We start from the raw sequence: 6,000 nt of genomic DNA on the forward strand, positions 1-6,000 counted from the left end.
AGGACAGGGGGATAGGGAATTCAAGTGCTTTTACGTAAATGAGCGACTTTTTCCCGGCTGTGTTGTTAAATGAAGGCACCCACCCTCACGTCTCCGTGCTAACAGCTGGGACAGTTTAAATGTGGTCTTTTGCCCTTACGGTCTTAGAAGTGATCTGTGTTTAATGCACCTTTCCCTCCTCTTCCACGCGTGTGCCTCTGTTTCCTGTCTCACGTGGCCACTGTTAGGTGCTTCCGGTCAGCAGGGAGCGGCGGTCACTGTCTCCAGCAGGGCCTGGGAAATCCTCGCCAGGTCAGTGTCCCGGAAAGGTCACTCAAGGAAGTGTCCTGGATAACTGTGCATCTGGCCTCTGCTGGGAAAACGGGCAGCCCACCCCCCGTGGACATCACCGGCTTGACACGCCATAGGCACCGCTTCTTGGTGACGTGGTCTTCTCTGAGCCCAAGCCCCTGTCCGACCCTGTTTGTCTCACAAGTGAAATCATGCGGGCAGAGACCGGCGGGAACTGGAGCATCAAGCCCCCATTTGAAGCGAGAGCCTGAATTGCGTGGCACGTGGCCAGCTGCCTTTTGGGCGGCGAGGGAGCCGTTGGTGACAGCTGGATACAATCAAGTTCCATTACAAACACATTTTAAGTGCCATTCACACAGAAGAAATTGCAAGCTTTAGCAAAATAAAATCTGGGGGTTTTCAAAGCAAGACAATGCCCCAATCTTGGCCTGCGTGAGCGATGTGATTTGTGGTCTCCTCCATGCGTGAGGCACCCTTTCTCCCCCGGCGTACTGCCTCCCCTGAGAGCAGACCCGGGGAGCCGGGCAAGGCTCCCAGGCCTGCCGCCAGGCCCTCTGCCTTGTGTCGGTCGAGGACGCCTGCCTGTATCAGCATAGTTCTGCCTGCTCACCTGGGTTGGCTTTTTAAGATCTCAGGCACCCGTTTAAAGAGAGACAGAGAGAGAGGAGTGTGAGAAAAAGAGAGCACAAGAAGCAGGGGGAGCGGCAGGCAGAGAGAGGAGGGAGCAGGCTCCCTGCTGAGCAGGGAGCCCGATGTGGGGCTCGATCCCAGGACCCTGAGATCATGACCTGAGCCGAAGGCAGATGCTTAATGACTGAGCCACCCAGGCGCCCCTAAAATTTTTACCTTAAAAATTAATTTAGGAGCACCTGGGTGACTCAGTCGGTTAAGTGTCCGACTCAGTTTTGGCTCAGGTCATGATGTCAGAGTCCTACGAGAGTCCACGCTGTCTCTCGCCTTCTCCCTCCCCCACCCCCACTCTCTCTAAAATAAGTAAATCTTTAAAAATAAATAAATAAAATACATATATATTTGGTATATGGTATATAATTTTAAAGCTCTGTATTTCCCAGGGCCAGAGTTTTACATGCTAGTGCCCAAGCCTCTCCCCCAGATTGCCATTTCATTCGTATTAGTCCTAAATAACTTGCCATGCTCCCTCTGGAGGCTTGAGGACAGAATCCTCCCTTGCCTCTTCCAGCTCTCAGCGGGGGCTCCCCGGGGGCCCTTGGCTTGTGGCCGCATCCCTCCAAGCTCTCCAACACCTTCCCACGACCTTCTCCTCTGCGTGTGTCTGTGTCTCCTTTTCTGACAAAGTCATCCATCGTTGGATCTGGGCCACGCTAGTGACTTCATTTTAACTGGATCACATCTGTAAAGAACCGATTTCCAAATCAGATCACACAAGATGCTGGGGGTTAGGGTTTTGGGGGGACACGATCTAACCCCTAGCAGTATGGAAGGGTATGTCCCTCCCAGTCCTGTTTCTCTGGTGGTCAGCTCTCCTCCAGCGGCAGGAACGGGCACCCTCTGAGTGACCATGTGCGAGGGTGGACGCCCCATGACGGCCGGGCTCTCCCAGCACCCTCCTCGCTACTGTGCTCCCAGCACCTTGAACGGTGCTTGGTACTGCGCAGGCTCCCCAACAAATATTTGTTGAATGGTGGAACATGCAAGTGCCGTGTCTATTACGAGTGCACATATTTTTATTACAAATGGAAGTATACACCGCAGTCCTATCCGTGCTTTGTTCACTTTGTACAGCTTGCGAATCATCTCGTGTTGGTAAATACGGAAATCAGCCTCCGTCTCTTTAAAGCCTGTGAATGTCCTTTTGTAATGAAAACATTGTAGCACAGTAACCTGCCCCCTGTTGAACACACACTGTTTGTGAAGAAGTTTGAAACACCACAGTATAAGCACAAGAAAAAAAAATTTCCTAATAATTGTAATTTTGGAGATTATTATGTAAGGAGGGATTGGTGAGAGAGAAGAACCAGCTTTAAAAAGTTGTCAGTGGACCAGCTGCTGAGGATAGACCACAGGGAAACGGCAGATGTCCAAGGTTTTCTGGAGAAACAGCGACGTGGGGAGGACCTCCAGGTTAGAACCGGTGGACCGGAGGGAGTCCCAGCTGCTCCAGGGGGCCCGTTGCTCCTGGCTCTGCCTGGAGGCAGGCAGGGAGAGGACACGGGTAGCCAGCAAAGCCGGATCCCATGAATCGACCCTGCACTGTGAGCCTCAGTTTCCAAATCTGTGGCACAGGGATGACGTCTAAGCCATCTCTCTGCGTCACCAATGTCATCTAATAGAGCGTCTTTGACCGTGACTCCAGGTCAGAAATTCTGTTACATCCTTGCCCATGTTTACGCACAACCCAAACAAAAGCTGTCCTTGTTCCATGGGATAGAGCGCTGATTTTTTAAAAATTGTACTCTGTCTTCATCTAACAAGGATTGGTTTCTTAGGCACTGGGAGTTGGGACCCGTAATAGATCCAGGTTAAGGCAAAGGAACTTGAGAACAGTTGAGTACTGTGCTAATCGCAGTGATTAGCTTTCTCCGCAGGACGCCTAACTATCCCAAGGTGCTAGGTTTGGAAGTTCAGACAACAGTTTTAGTGTTGATAGTGCGAACCAACGTGTCATCCCAATGGCTTTGCTTCCCGAGGTTTGGTCGCTGAGAAAGAGTTCAGGTGGCAGGGGACACCTCTACCATACTGTTCGAAGAAGGCCAGCTGGAGTGCCTTGAGTCCCTTGGTGACTCTGGCCTAGAGAGTGGCACGGGAACAGCCGGGAGGGGGCAGGTGGCAGGGAGACTACGCGCTCCACTAGGGCGAAGGGAGATCACTAGGTCAAAGCCAGTGGACTCTGAGAGCATCGAATTCCAGGCCAGCCCAAAGGAAGTGTAGCCAGATCACTGAACACACACACACACACACACACACACACACAGGACGTGGGCACACTCGGGCCAGAACAGGACTCCCCGCTGTCACGTCCCCTGTGAAACTAGACCATCTTGTGAAATCAGGGAGGCCAAACCTCACAAATCCACCAGAATCAAACTTGGAGAAAGATAACTTAACCTCTACAAGAGAAGCATCTCATTTCTGCAATTATTTGAAAGAAAGGCACGTGGGGGATGTGCCTAAGGAAATAGGGACCATCTTCTTAGATTTTAGGGAGACAACAAGGTTCCCCAACGAAGGCTGGGTTGGTCAGTTTGTGAAATTAGAGATGGAGGTTTGTGAATGAACAGTTTTCGTAGAAAAGTGGGCCAGACCCCCAACAGGATGCGAAGATTAGGGCTCCTCGGGCTGATATGTCGAAATCCATCCCATCCAACAGAAATTTCCGTCAGCCGTGTAGAAGTTGAGCGGAAGACCGGGACCAATCTAGCAACTTCACAGATCACTTCTGGGCGGAAGCCTGGATTTTACCGGCAGAGGCTGCATTCTCTGGGCAGGAAAAGGTCAGGAGGGTTGAGCTCTTTGCCCGGGTCAGGACGCTAATCAGAAGCAGATCTGAAATAAAAGCACAGAGTTTCCTCATGGAAATTACTTCTCTTTGTTGCCTAGAACAATCCAGAAGTCCTGGGAGGCCTATCCTAGGGTTGGCCAATAATGAAACAGGCTGTCAAGGGGGGTCACACCTCCCCCGGTGGAGATACTTCAGGACAGGTCCTGTCGGCTTCCAGACTTTGCCAAGGCCTGGGCTGAGCTCTCCCCCAGCAGCCCCAGGTCCAGCACAATGGAATCGGAGTGTGGTGGCCTGCTCCACCAGGAGGGGCTTGGACCATCCTGTGAGATGAGTGATCCTGAAGTCCCTTTCATCTGAGGTTCTGGTAATTTTTTTTATGAAAAATTTTTAAAGATTTTATTTATTTATTTAAGAGATCATGAGCAGGGAGCCTGACGTTGGACTCCATCCCAGGACTCCGGCATCATGACCTAAAGGGAAGGCAGATGCTTTACGGACTGAGCACCAAACCAGGAAAGAGCTTGTGCATCTGGGAGTAGCTAGAACAGTGACGTTTTTCTTTCTTTTTCCAAATCAACAACAACAAAGATACATTCATGTGTTTTAAAACAACCAGAAGGCACGGAAAGACCATGACAAAGTGAATACAGAATGAAAAGTAGGTCTCAACCTCCCTTTCTCCCAGTTGATTCCCATTTTTTGTGTTTCCTTCCCCGGGAAAAGTGGTTTTGCACACAGCAACACATGTAGCAGCGTTTGTAACCATCAGTGAATGTTTTAAAGGGGACAAGTGTGAGTCAGTGCGTTGGGGATGAGGAGACACTGAACTGTCCGTTACAGTTGTGAGCTATGTGGACAAGCCGGTGCTCTCAGGAAGGAACACTTCCAGCAGGGAGGTCAGCCCAGACAGGGCTGGACTGGGGACAGAAGGGCCCACAGGCAGGGCTCTTCGCCTTCACCTCCCTTTGCGGACGGATCTCAAGCTGCAGAGTCAGTGGATCAACACGGAGTTCCTGAGGTCGTGCTCTGTGTCTGGCTGGGGAGTCACGAGTCCTTGGAAGGGGAGCTTGTGGGTTCTGGGGCTCTCATTCTGCCACACTGGGCTTTTCCTTTTTGTGACAGAGAAAACAGCCTCCAAATTTCTTAGGGTCTCACTTGATCCCTTTTTTTTTTTTCTTTTGCTGTCTTTTGAGCAATTCCTTTAAAAGGTCAGGTAGGAACGCATTTCAGTGGTTAGGGTTTAGAGTGGTGATGTTGGGAGAGTTGGGAGACCTCCGGGAGAGAGGGCCCTGCTGGGTCCTGCCTCAGCTCCCCCTGCACCGGGACCCTGCACCCCCCTTGGGCTTGCTGGTCAGAGCTCTCAGGACAGGATCTCCCGCACGGGGCTTTCCAGTTGGTTCTGGTGTCCCCTCACGGGCTGACGCAAGCAGATGCTCGTTAAGGAGGACAGTCCCGGGAGAGCAGAGGCCTCCAGCTTCCAGGAGCAGAGCCGCTGCCTGAGCTCGGCAAAGGGCCGCTCACTTCACCAGGGGCAGAGGGACTGGCAAGCCTCGTGCAGCCAAAGAAAAAATGCCCAGAACAGTCTAGAAACGTGTGCATTCAGACAGGATGAATCAGGGTCACGAAAATCCTGAAATGAGGGGAGATGAGGCAGCTCCCTTTGAAACGTGATCCAGGAAAATTCGGGGACTCGTGAAGGGATGTCCAAAAGCAGGGAAGTCAGGACCCTCGGGGGCTGAGGCTCGGAGCGCAGAAGTAAATGAATTCAAACGCTCTGCGGCCTCTGGCCAAGGACAGGGCCCTCCCGGGAGAGCTGGGGCCGGCATGACCTTCGAGGCTGACGTCAGCGAAGACCACCCTGCCCTTCAGCAGCCGGACGCGACCTTGGGCCCGCGGGCAGCCTGCCGCCGGTTGTGGGCAGGGCCGCCCGCGCCGCCCTAGCGAAACCCGAAACGGGCGGGGCCCGCGGGGGCGAGAGAGGCGGGGCCTCGGCCCCTCGTGGGGCGGGGCCCGGCGGGCGCACGTGCGCAGGCGCGGCCTGGAGTTGGCAGCGTGCCGGGAGGTGCGCGCGCGTGGGCGGCGGGCGGGGCCTCGGGCCCCGGGGGCGGGTCCCGCGCGGACGCGCGTGCGCAGGCGCGGGCCTGCGGTTGGCGGCGTGCCCGGAGGTGCGCGCGCGTGGGCGGCAGGCGGGGCCTCAGGTCCGGTGGGCGGGGCCCGGGCGGCCGCGC

Source organism: Lontra canadensis, unplaced genomic scaffold (genome assembly GCF_010015895.1).
Source record: "Lontra canadensis isolate GAN:19392208 unplaced genomic scaffold, GSC_riverotter_1.0 scaffold41, whole genome shotgun sequence".
Classification (NCBI taxonomy): Eukaryota; Metazoa; Chordata; class Mammalia; order Carnivora; family Mustelidae; genus Lontra; species Lontra canadensis.